Source organism: Rattus norvegicus, chromosome 1 (assembly GCF_021556685.1).
Source record: "Rattus norvegicus strain SHRSP/BbbUtx chromosome 1, alternate assembly SHRSP_T2T, whole genome shotgun sequence".
Classification (NCBI taxonomy): Eukaryota; Metazoa; Chordata; class Mammalia; order Rodentia; family Muridae; genus Rattus; species Rattus norvegicus.
In genome coordinates this window covers 207,472,995-207,485,196 of record NC_141534.1, presented here as the reverse complement: position 1 = coordinate 207,485,196, position 12,202 = coordinate 207,472,995, and the positions used below count along the sequence as shown (strand labels likewise).

The 12,202-nt window shown below is 47.1% G+C and overlaps 1 long non-coding RNA gene across 1 annotated transcript in view; it reads left to right on the top strand.

Annotated features, from left to right (window-relative positions):
* LOC148007843 (uncharacterized) overlaps nucleotides 1-12,202 on the top strand; it is a 65,726-nt gene that overhangs the window by 14,416 nt on the left and 39,108 nt on the right. Inside the window, exon 2 of the long non-coding RNA XR_015647626.1 lies at nucleotides 10,341-10,451. This is a non-coding gene — a long non-coding RNA (uncharacterized LOC148007843). The remainder of the gene's footprint in view (nucleotides 1-10,340; nucleotides 10,452-12,202) is intronic.

Here is a 12,202-nt window from a genome sequence, read left to right as displayed (position 1 = left end):
AGGGGAAATATTACACATTGGGTTTTTCTCTGTTGGAGCTGAAGAAACCGATTTCCTCTGGCTTGGAACACACTCAGACATCTGAGCAGAGCTCTTCACCTAGCCCTGACACCCCTAAGAAGACCTACAGGATATACTGAGTTCCTGCTCTTCTGTGTGTCCCTGCTAGGGAGGAGTGGGTCTGTGAAGGCCTGGGTTGTAAGGAGGTGTCTACAGCATGACACTGAAGTCACAAAGGGTCCCTGTCAGTGATGGAGCAATCTCAGTAATAGAGGGGAGGCTTGGTGCTCTTTCAGAGTTGAATTCTCATCAGGATGAATTATGTCATATGTCTGTTCACACTTCACATAGGCCATGGAAGATTCAACGGCATCTGGAACTGTCTGGCGTACTCGACCATATGGGATTAATAACTCAGTCATCAGTCTGAACACTCAGGATGTGAATACCCAAACCCCAGTGCACTAGGTTTCTGTGTCTATGGATAGAAGAGAGAGAGAGAGAGAGAGAGAGAGAGACAGAAAGAGAGACAGAAAGAGAGACAGAGAGAGAGACAGAGAGAGAGAGACAGAGAGAGAGACAGAGAGAGACAGAGACAGAGAGACAGAGAGACAGAAAGAACGAGATACAGAGACACAAACAGGCAGACACCAATACTCTGTGCCCACCTGTCTGGTGTCAGACAGATTAGATAGATGGGACTATGGGGAGACCCTGTAAGAAGCCTGTGATAGAAACTGTTGTCTGGAATTCATGAAGCCCTTGCCCATGCTGTAGGGTATTTTACTTTGTTGAGGACTCAGTCCCTGGCTACCAGGAGGCCCAGCCCATACATTGCCCATATTCTTCTGTGCATATATGAATCTCAGGGATGCTGCAGGGCCTATTGGCTGTGCACTCTTTTTTGGAGACCAAAATTTCACTCTAAAGGGTTTGGAAGCTTGATTGAGAGTGTTTATATCTGAACCTTTTAGAGCAATTCTTGGAGATTCTTAGTACAAATCCTTGCTGGGCTCATCTGATAGCATTGCTGGTTCCAAATGCAAGCCTTCCAGTATGTCAGGTATACAGGAAGCCATGGTGAGTTCCCACCACATAGGCCCACTGGGTTCTCAGAACACAAGGTCAAAGGAATCCCTGGATTTCTGGGTAGAGGCTCACTTTTGATGGGCACCAAGCAAAGCCTCAACTAGCTATAGAGCACTGCATGGAGATGGTGTCCTCAAACTGGAGACCCAGAGCCTACAGTGCCCTCATGGTTGAAGCCCAAAGCTGGAGCAGTGGGAGACAGACCTTCCCAGGAAGCTGAGTCATCTTGATGCCTTGAAGCCTGAAATTTGGTCTTGATTAATAAGCAATGCTAAGTGAGGATACAAACACACTGTCTTCAGGTTGGGCCTCCTCATGGCCAGGGACTGAGTCCTCAACAAAGTAAAATACCCTATGGCATTCATGTGGACTCCGGCCTGTGATGAAGAATCTTCCTGTGCCAGCAGGGCACCAGGACTCGGGTTGTAGGTGGGTAGGAGCTGCTCTCATGTCTCTCTTATGCTCAAGGATGGTTGAAAAGCAACCACCTATAAGGACAACCCCTGCTCACTGGAGCAGGAAGTCACCTTCGATGCTGTGTGTCTGAAGAAGAATCTGCTGCCTGTACAGTGCGACTTCACCCCTGGCATGTGTACCCTAGGATCCAGGTTCTTCTACATCACCTAAACACATAGCTCACAGGTTCTGACAAGTCCAGTTTGTGGTGATGGGGAGAGTTTACAGGTGAACAAGAACAGCCCTATAGTTTTACATGAGGGCCATGGCTGTATGTCATTGAAACTATTTAATCTCAATCATGGGCTTCTACCCTGATTTGATTATTCAATTCCCATATAAAATACATACGCGGCCTTTAATTTATAATGTCTTTATCAACACTAGATCTGAGCAGATATCTACCCCTATGGCTATTAGAATCTACTTTTCCATCAATAGCCCAAAGTTATTACTTACTATGATCCATCTGAGATGCTCTTAACTCCAATTGGCCAGCCCTCATGGCCATGATGTCAAGATTCTTACCCCACCCCATAGCATCTTCTCCTCTCTCTACCTTCTTCTTTTCATGTTTTCCACAGACCCCAGGTCCAGGAACTACAAGCCCTGCCTGCCTATGTCTTTTCTTCCCAGCTATTGGTTGTCAGCATCTTTATTTAACCAATAGTTTTAAATTAAGGAGCAAAGTCACATTGTACATGTGATTTCTCTCATTCCTGGAAGCAACCAGGCCTTGGGGGCCAGTATTTATCATTACAATACATATCAGAAGATCAACTCTCATAGTTCTTGCACACATGGAGAGCACTGCAGTGAAGGGGTGTTGGGGCAGGTTGGAGTTCCCATATAGCAGTGACATGCATTTGATGGCCTGTCATAGAGAGACTTGTAGCTGCTCTTAGATGACTCAGCAGTTTTGTCATAGTTAGTGTCTCTATTGTTGTGAAGAGACACCATGACCGAAGCAACTCTTTTTAAGTTTATCTGTTTTATATATTTATTTATGTATGTGTTTATTTATTCATTTACTTAATGGCAACTTATAAAGAAAAACATTTAATTGGGGCTTGTTTACAGGTTCAGAGGTTTAGCCCTTTATCACCATGGCAGGCAACATGATGGCGCACAGGCAAACATTGTGGTGGAGAGATAGCTGAGAATTCTACATCTGAGTCAGCAGGCAGCAGGAGGACAGAATGAGTCACTGGGCCTGACTTGAGCTTCTGAAATCCCAAAGCCCACCCCTAGAGACATACTTCCTCCAACAAGGCCACACCTACTCCAATGAAGCTACAGATCCTAATCTTTTCAAACAGTGGCATTCCCTATGAGCCTGTGGAAGCCATTTTCATTCAAACCACCACAAATCTAAAGCCTACAGTGGTCCTAGTGGCATGATCTATAGAGGAGTGTTTATATACTAGTTTCTGGAGTGAGTGGTAGGTGAGGACTGAACTAGCCTGGCTACATGTAGTCTAGGTACTTCTTCTGGATCTGCAGGTCTAGACTGAGGCTAGAGCTCAGGGATACCACAGAGGCCACAGACAGAGCCAAGGAGCTGCCTGTGTGTGCTTGACTGTGGGCAAGACTCCTTCCCTCTCTGGCATCATACATGAGACTGGCTTCCTAAGGACTTTACATTCTCTTCTTTGGTTTCCTTGTTGTTGAACATTGTGATGGTTTATATATGCTTGGCTCAGGGAGTGGCACTATTAGGAGGTGTAGTCTTGTTGGAGTAGGTGTGTCACTGTGGGCGTGGGCTTTAATACCCTCATCCTAACTGCCTGGAAGCAGGTCTGCTAGCTGTTTTTGGAACAAGGGGTGGAACTCTCAGCTCTTCCACCCCCACGTCTGCCCGGATGCTGCCATGCTCCTGACTTGATGATAATGGATTGAACCTCTGACCTGTAAGCCAGCTCCAATTAAATGTCATCATTGTAAGAACTGTCTTGGTCATGGTGTCCGCACAGCAGTAAACCCTAACTAAAACAGACATTTAATGTTTTCTCTTCCTCTTCTTTCCCAGTCGCCCTGAATAAGGTGGTTTCCAAAACCCCAAAGACCTTTGCATTTTGTTAGTTCTATGGAGACGGCTGGTCCATGGCTCCTACTAGGTGCCATGGAAGGAGCATGTTTGCTCATCTGCAGGTGTCTGCAGGTGGTCCTCCTGCAGTAGTTCCATGAACCACTTGTGATGCGAAGTGTCTTGGTCACTGTCCTATTGCTGTGAAGAGATAGCATGAACAAGGCAACTTTTGGAAAAGAAGTCATGGAGTTTGCTTACAGTTTCAGAGGTTTAGGCCATTTTCATCATGGCAGTGAACATGGTAATGCTGGAGAAATAGCTAATAGTTCATGTTATAAACCTCATCTATGGGACAAAAGAGAGACTTACATCGAGTAGGCTTTTGAAATCTCAGAGTCCACCCCCAATGACACACTTCCTTCAACAAGGCCATAGCTCCCATTCCTTCTAATCCTTTCAAATAGTGCCACTCCCTGATGATTGAGCATTCAAATATATGAGCCTATGGTGGCTATTATTATGCAAACCACTACAGCAAGCCTGTGATGTTGTGATAAGCAGACCTAAGGTCAGGAACAATCTTTGGGCCCTCCTTATTGTGGGGAAGTCTCACTGACCAGGGAGCTCTGTCCAGCTGGTGGCATCAGTAGAGGCTAAGAGAGAGAGCCATACAGTTGTTTTAGTGATACAGGAACTACCAACATCAGACAGACGTCAGGCCAGCCAGGCCTTCCCATGTAAGGCATTATACACTGTGTAAACAAGAGGCTGGCTGCCCAGAGCTGTCAAACATTCAAATTTTGAACCACACACATGTTCACCTAAGAAAATATAATTATAGAGAAGGCTCCGTGGCAGCTTGCTTAGCATGCGTAATGTCACCCAGCTCAGTGTTCCCAGTGTAATTAGCATGAGTGCACGAGGAGCTGAAACCACTGCTAAATTAAGCCGTCACAGTGGAGTGTGCAGGACCCACATTAACCCCTCCACAATGGAAGGTGCAGGCTTCTGCTCAAAGCTCAGTCAGAGTGAAGCTTGCAGCCATATACACAGATGTCACCGCCGACACCTGGTACATGTGGGGAGCCAAAGCCCAGTGTGGAATTAGACATGGTAATTTGACACAGGAAGTACTGCCCTGGTTATCAATGACTGAAATGGATTACTTGATGATACTTTATTTTGACCTCATGTAACTCCAACTCCATCTTTGAAAAGTATTCATGCTAAAGACTTAGCATGTTTTTATCCAAGTGAGAAGCCAATAGTCTGTCAGGATGGACGTTCCTCACAGAAACACTGATTGTGTTTTGACTCCTGTCTTATAAGTCAAGTCTTATACACACTGTGTCCCACCTGCCTTGTGGCTCTTGCCACACATTACTGCTCACAGTCAATGCCAGACTCTGAGGGGCAAGTCTCAGCTTTCATAGGGGCCCTCCACAGGGGAGCCCTCAGACCCAGAGCTTTGCCTCAGCTTGGATGTAAGGACAGGCTGAAGATTCTGGGGGGAGGTTGTTCAGTTTAGCTGCATTTGGGGTTCGGGCAGTGTTGGCGTATTTTATTACATTCTTATACCCCTACCTCCTTCCAGCCCTTATTCCAGTCCAATCCTTTCCAACCTTCCAGAGGAAGACGGGAGTATAGCTCTCTTTCAGCCAACAAAAGAGACTATTTCCTGCTGACTAGGGGCGTTGGTTTCCTTGGGGCAAGTCCAATCTTCCATTGTCAGGATATCTGCAACTTCCCATCAAACCACCACCACAGGAAGCAGAAGCAGCAGGGGGAGCAGCAGCAGCCTTCTCCTCAGAGCCGCAGCTGCCACCCCCCCATCTGCAGCTAGCAGAAATCATGCCTCCCCGCCTCCCTCCAGAGCACGAGACAACCATAGTTAATGGCCACGGACAAACCGAAGTAGCAGCCCCATATCCCAAAACTGGGGTTTGAAGAAAAACATGCATTTAACTGGGTTTTTTTTTCAAGAAACCAAAACTCTCACTATGAGGCAGTTCCTTACTGTTCCAGTAGAAAAGAAGCACTAAGTCCCTGCAACCCCACGCTCAACCAAACACAAGGGACCAGGGAAATTCCAGCTTCTACCAGCTGCCAGCAATACCTGCCTTCATCTTCAGCAGAAAGAAGCTCTGTCCTCCTGGGCCTGGGTCTCAGGGTGTGTTCTCTGGGACAGCCTGGAAACATCTCCACAGTGAGGGTGGAGACTGGGTGACCGGCAGCAGTGGCTGGCTGTTATGACAGTCCATGACACTTGCAGAAAGGTTCCTCGTTCTGCTGTTAGGGGTCAGACACAGGGGCCCTGGGCCATGATGACCTTACATTGGTGCCTCCTGTTCTCCAGCTGTGTCCTCAGTCCCCTGCCCACATTCAGAGACCACGAAGCCACTACCTTGCTCAGACCTGGTGAGCTTCGGTAACGATGCCAGCTTTTCACTGCCGCCTTCCATGTATAAGTGGTTTAGACGTAATTGTCAGAAATGATTCTTACATTCAGGCCGTTAAAATCCATTAACCATGGGAGATTCTGAGCAAGCCTCAGTACATCTATTCTGAGGGCATGTTTTTCACAGCGGTCTTCCTTGTTTTTGCCCCAAGGCAAAAATGATCTTTTAAAAACTTCCCTTGAAGGTATTTTGAAAACAGAATGCAAAATGCAGATCTAGATAAATCCACAAAGCAGATATATATATATAAAAAAAAAAAAAAAAGGAAAGGAAAATGCAGCCGCATTGTGCTGGCTTCCAGAGCGCTTCTGCGACTGGCGTACAGTGAGTTTTCAAGGCCCCTCAGGGAAGATGTCAGTAGAAACACCATGTCGGTGGCCATTCGAGTAGAATTAATACTTACAGACATGTTGATTCTGAAAGTCCAAGGAAGCTCAGGTCAACTGTGTTGATTATGTTATTCTTCTCTGGAAGGAAGCGAAGCAGTGAGTACCCACCTCACAGGGAGCAATCTGGAATGGTCAGGTCCAAGATCACAGAGCTACGGGGAAAACGGTGAAAACTCTCTCTCTCTCTCTCTCTCTCTCTCTCTCTCTCTCTCTCTCTCTCTCTCTCTCTCTGTGTGTGTGTGTGTGTGTGTGTGTGTGTGTGTGTGTTATAGGGAAAATAAGCTTTCTAGATAATCTATCTGGATGTGTGTGTCGGGCTAGGCACAACTGCTGGTCCTGGCTGCACAGAGTTCAAATACTCATGAACTAATACACACTTTCTTTGGCTTCTTCCTTGGTTGGCTGCCTTGTGCAGTATCTGGTGCAGCTATAGCCACACCGATGGTCAGCCTGTAAGACTTGTCTTGTTTCTTTGTGTCCCTGACATTGGAGTTATGGGCCCATTTCACTTCACATAGTTTAAGACAGGGAAAATCATGCTGCCTGGGACAAACCCCTGTCCAGGCTGGTGGCTCGAGGCAAGGATGCTCGATCTGTCTTCTAAGTATACCTTCCAGCCAGTTTCATCTGGTTTAGAAGGGGAAGCAAAATGGAGGGACTCAAAGGGTTTCCACGTTCTGTCTAGGGGCTGCTGGAGGAGAAAGGGAGGGGTTTCTTGCTGTGCACAGAGTTTGCTCGTCTGTGGAATGAGCAGCACACATAGCTATTCACAGGCTGGCCACACTGATCTTACCAGGGGGACCTAGAGCTTTTGGATCCAGAACATTGCACCAGACCAGGCAAGACCCTAGTAAGGGTCTAGCTGTTTCTGGTGGCCACTTAAACTGTGTAGGGCTAAATCCCAGCTCCAGGCTGTGAACTAGGCCAGAGAAGGGTACTGGATTAATAAAAAGATCTGCTGTCGTGCCTACAGAAAGGAGAGGTTCTAGAAAAGCAAGCCTGGTGAGGTGGAGACACGGGGAGCTTGACAAGTCAATCAGAGCAAGCAGTCTCCCTGTTTTAATACTTGAACTGTTAGCTGTTTGGGTAAAGTCCAGGATATGAATCAATAGGCCAGTTCTACAGTTTACAGCAGACCCTTGAGGGAGACCAGTTGGTTCTCATGGGATTCTATAAGGAAAAGATGGGTTTCCAGGACATGGTGCTGGCTGCAGGTCATATATTGTGTGGGCTCCTGCTTGCAGAGAAACACGTGAGGTACAAAGGAAACTTAGTTCATCATGATGTAGCCAGGCTGGATCAAAATTCTGGAGTCTGACACCAGGCCAGTTTATTTTAGACATATTTAAGTGAGTACAATTTTGTGGGAAAAAAAGTTTACTGGTAACAATATCCCAATCTCATGTGCGCAATAAATCTCAAGGCATGATTTCATCAAAACTCTTTTGCAGAATACATGTGACCTCTACCGTGAAGATGGGCTCTATAGCTTAAGGGTCCAGGATCTGGTATAGTCTCTGACTGTGAGGAGATGACATTTTCTCCATTTTAGGACCAGATTTGACTTCAAAAAGAAAGTCATCTGTTCCAAGAACTGACTATTAACATCGCCCCCTCCTCCAAGTCATCAGTCCCAGGAACTAGGCCATAAGTCACCAGCTCCAGGAATAGACCATCAATTCCAAGAACAAGGCCATAAAATCCCCCATCCAAAGGACAGTCTGGAGATACCCTCAAGGATGGGAAATATCTTATCTGAAGATGGGCCATCCATGCTGGGCAGCCTCATATGGTCTGGGTATCTCATCCTGTGGTTAAAGTTCCTAAAACAGGAATACAGCCCACTGATCACCTGGACACAAGCCAATCAGAAGTGACCCATGTAACGTCTCCAGCATCCACCAATGAAGTTCTAGATTACCTAACCCTAGCGAAAATTCCCCTGGTTCCCTATAAAGAGGTCTGCATGCCTTTGTCTGGGATCACCAGTTTTGTAAGTGGCTGACCCCTGCATGCAGGCTTCTTGCTTTTGTGAAATAAAACAATTGCATATGTGAGTGATGGGCTCCGAGCAGTGTTTTTGGACTTAACAACTGAGATAGCGCGGAGCTCCTCGGTAGGCTATAAAATACATATGCTACCTCCCCTGTCTTGTTAGGTCTTGTTCTGTTGCTCAACAAAACATGACCAAAAAGCAAGTTGGGGAGAAAAGGGTTCATTTGGCTTACATTTCCATACTGCTGTTCATTACTGAAGGAAGTCAGGACAGGAACTCAAACAGGGCAGGATCCTGGAGGGAGGAACTGATGCAGAGGCCATAGAGGGTGCCATTTACCGGCTTGCTTCCCATGGCTTGTTCAGCTTGTTTTCTTAAAGAACCCTGGACTATAAAGGATGGCACCACCCACCAAGAGCTGGGCCCTTCCCCATTGATCAATAATAGAAAATGCCTTACTGTTGGATCTCGTGGAAGCATTTCCTCAACTGAGGATCCTTCCTCTCTGATTCTAGCTTGTGTCAAGTTGACACACAAAACAAGCCAGTATATCCCCTAGGGATGGTTTCTACTGACCGAGAAAGATAACTGTCTAGGAAGGGGGAGTCTGGGTTAAACATTCTGGGAGATTTGGGTAAGGTCTGCCTCTCAGACAGCAATGGTCCCCAGGTTATTAACAACATCCACTCCCAGCCTTCTATGTGAGAAACAGGTATATGTTTTCTCCATTGAGGACACAACCCTGTGTGATTATCATTTCTGGTTTTTCCGGTGCCTATCTATGAGCACTCATGCCCTCTACAATGTATGTGGAATGAGAGCTTGTGCAAAAGATGAATTCATCAGAATGGATCAAAGACTAGGCACAGCCCAGGAAATAGGAGCTGCACTGTATGGCCACATGGCAGGAGATGATTTAGCAACGTTTCTCAACCTGTGGCTCGAAATCCCCTTGGGAGTCAAAAGACCCTTTCACAGAGGTCACCTGAGACCCTTGGAAAACACAGATATTTCTACTACACTTCACAGTGTAGCAAAATTACAGGTATGGAGTAGCAAAAAAGACGAGTTTATTGCTGGGGGTCACCACAACATGAGGAACTGTATTAGGAAGGTTGAGAATCTCGGATTTAGCAAATTCACTAAACATGTGACGAGACAAAAAAAGCCAAAATTGGACTTCTAGAGATAACACTTAAGAAGCCCCGAGAAGTTCCACTCTGGCAGCAGGGCTCGCAGTCACGTCTCTGACAAAGGATTGGATACAGAGCACACACAGAGCCCTCAGTGGTGCAAGGATGGGGAGAGGCAGCGTGGGGGGACACGGTGGGTGGGTAGAGAATGATCAGGCCCCTCAGGAAAGGAGATGGTAAAGCCACTGCGGACTGTGGCAGCCATGGGGTCGGAAGGTCGAGCAGATACCCTATCTATCCTTGGCTCCTCAGGACCAGAAGTGAGCTTCGTAGCACTAGAAGGTAACACCAGAAAGTGTTGAGAGTTCAGGGAAAACTGAGTCCCTCTCCCTCTTAGCTCAGGGCAGCCAGTTCAGGAAAGGAATTTGAGTTTGTTTAGTTTTCTTTTTTACACTTTGAATTTCCTCCCCCCATCCTCCCTTCCCCCCATGTCTCTCTTTCTGTGTGTGTTTGTGTGTGCATGTGTGCTTGACAGCTGAAGTACCCCAAAAGCCTAATGTGGAGGTTTCTTAAAAAGTAAAGTGTAAGCTTATTACCCATCGCTGGTGTCCATTTCTAGGAAAGGGGGCATTTTCTTTCTTTCTTTCTTTCTTTCTTTCTTTCTTTCTTTCTTTCTTTCTTTCTTTTTTTTTTTCGGAGCTGGGGACCGAACCCAGGGTCTTGTGCTCGCTAGGCAAGCGCTCTACCACTGAGCCAAATCCCCAACCCGGCATTTTTTTTTAATCACAGGCACTCAGGGGTTCCACACAGTGCTGTTCACAAGGACAAAAGAACATGTCATGGACCCGCGGAGCGGGTGGTTCCTGCATCTGGAAGACCAGCTCCTGACTTAAATCAGTGGTGAGCTTTGAAGATGTGAGTGAGTGGCCAAGGGCCATGCATGTGTGGATTCACAACTAAGAAATCACAATCATAGGAAGCCCCACAGACAGAGCTGACCAGTGCTAGCTGGCAGGGGTGGCCAGAAGGCCATAGGTTGACTGTGTGTGATGAAGGGGAGCATTTCTGAGGTAAAGGTGACACTAAAGCCATTGAATTGTAGGCTACAAGAGGATGACTTTCTGGAATGTAAGCCATACCCCAAAACCTATTGAAACAATCAAGTGCCCTGAGGGTCAGACTTAGGTGTGGGGTGGGGCTGACTGCTCCTGGACTAAACATCCAGGGTAAAAGTCCTGTCCCCAACCTGAACTGGTTCCCAGAGAGGGTGGTGCTTTTCTGTACCTGTCCCCTCTATTTCCCAGGCGTCTCTAGGTGTCCAGATGGCAGCTTCCCTGAGGCAGGAGCAGGGATCTCGGGCATGGTTGGGGCCAGGCATTTGCTGATGAGTGATTGAATAAGAAATGTCTGCTCCCTGGCTTGTCCGAAACTACAGAGGGGTCTCAGTGTGAGGGGAAGGGTCAATGTCTTTCCCTTCTACCATAGCATGCCAAGGCCTCATGTCCAAGGACAGTGGGGGACCAAGGACACTTGGGGACCTGCCCTCTAAGAATCAGAAGAGGATCTTTAGCTCATTGCTCTCCCTTGGCAAGTTTAGTTTGTTTGATTTCAAAGTCTGTGTGTGAGTGTGTGTGTGTGTGTGTGTGTGTGTGTGTGTGTGTGTGTGCACAGAGACACAGACAAGAAAACCATCTGACAAGCTGCCCATTGACACCCACCTTCTGACCAGCATACCCCTCGCACTCAGTCCCCACAGCCAGCATCCATGACAATACCCACGCCAGTCATGTTCTTCAGGAAGCATGTTCCCATGAAACAAAGTCTGATGTGGTGAGGATGGGGTTCACATTAGAACAGCTCCTGTAGTCTTCACTGTATTTCAGGGACAGCCTAGCATCTAGGGAGTTGCCATGTGGAAGGTGGGAGGTATGCAAACCCCCTTCCCATTATTCAGTAACTCGGCCATCTGAGACTTCCATTTGCCCTACGAAGCCAGACACAGTACACAGCAGTAGGGGCCCACTGATACAAGGGGCCCAGGATGATGAAACCAGAGACAGGAAATGACTTGGTGGTGGCCAGGGCCTTGGCAGGGGTCTTGGGGGATGGGAGTGGCTGCCCATGCATGGGGGTTTCTTTCTGGGTGACAGTATTTTGGAGTAAGACAGTAACACATTATGAATGTATTAAATGCTAATTCGCGTACTTACACTGGCTAATTCCACATTGTATGAATTTTACTTTAATTCACATCAAACTCATATGAAGTTGTTTCTTGTTCTCTGAGTTCCTGGGTGTCCATCTATCTTGGCACCTATATCGGCTGCAAGACCCAAGGTGAGTTGGCCTTTACCTGTACTGTGGATGCCTAGGGGAGTCCACCCTTGTATTAGTCAGCATCTTCTTATCTCGGTCAAATGTTTCTAGAAATGCTGTCAGATACACACCTAACGGTGATTCTAAGTCTAATTTGCAAGATTAATGATCACAATCCTCCTGAGTGAGGGGCAGCCTTGACAGAGTTTAGGGGGAATCCCTGTTGGTAGTCGGTATTTCGTGTGTCTTAGCATGAGCTCAGCAAGACTCGGAACCGGTGGGCAGGCATGTTGTGCCCTTCCTATCCCAAGGGCTCGGCTCCTCATCCCAGCCCC